Source organism: Penaeus monodon, chromosome 15, assembly GCF_015228065.2.
Source record: "Penaeus monodon isolate SGIC_2016 chromosome 15, NSTDA_Pmon_1, whole genome shotgun sequence".
Taxonomy (NCBI): domain Eukaryota; kingdom Metazoa; phylum Arthropoda; class Malacostraca; order Decapoda; family Penaeidae; genus Penaeus; species Penaeus monodon.
Window position 1 is genome coordinate 14,059,578 of NC_051400.1, and position 516 is coordinate 14,060,093.

Here is a 516-nt window from a genome sequence, read left to right on the forward strand (position 1 = left end):
TCTTCTTCTTTCCTGCACCTCTTTTTTTAATATTCCCTTACTCTTTTTTTCTTTTCTCTTCCCCTTCTCACTTATCACTTAATGTTAGTTTCATTACTACCTTTCCTCTCTTTCTCTCTCTATTTCTGTTTTTCCAAAAAATCTACTTTTGTCAATACATCACTTCATTAATTTTCATTCACCATTCACCATAACACCATAATCACCCTATCAGAAGCCATTTAATTATTCACAAACGAAATAACAGTTTATTCTATAAATCTCTTTTCCTCCACTTTCTCATTAATATTTTACGTCACGGAATGAGTTCCTTGCAACTTCTTTGCAACACGGACGTCGAGATATCTGAAAGGAGGAAAATTAAAAGTTAAACTTACAGTTGCAGTTCCTACATAAATAAGTACGTATCGATATGTAGACAAAAACAAATTGCTTCGATATGCATGTTAAGCATTAATGAGATTCATCGCGAAAGAAAATTTTTAAAAAGATTTTGCATAATGTAAATCATCGTCG

The 516-nt window shown here is 31.8% G+C and overlaps 1 long non-coding RNA gene across 1 annotated transcript in view; it reads right to left on the reverse strand.

Moving 5' to 3' along the window:
• LOC119582113 overlaps window positions 1–516 on the reverse strand; it is a 1,562-nt gene continuing 1,046 nt past the window's right edge. Inside the window, exon 2 of the long non-coding RNA XR_005229615.1 lies at window positions 1–345. This is a non-coding gene — a long non-coding RNA (uncharacterized LOC119582113). The remainder of the gene's footprint in view (window positions 346–516) is intronic.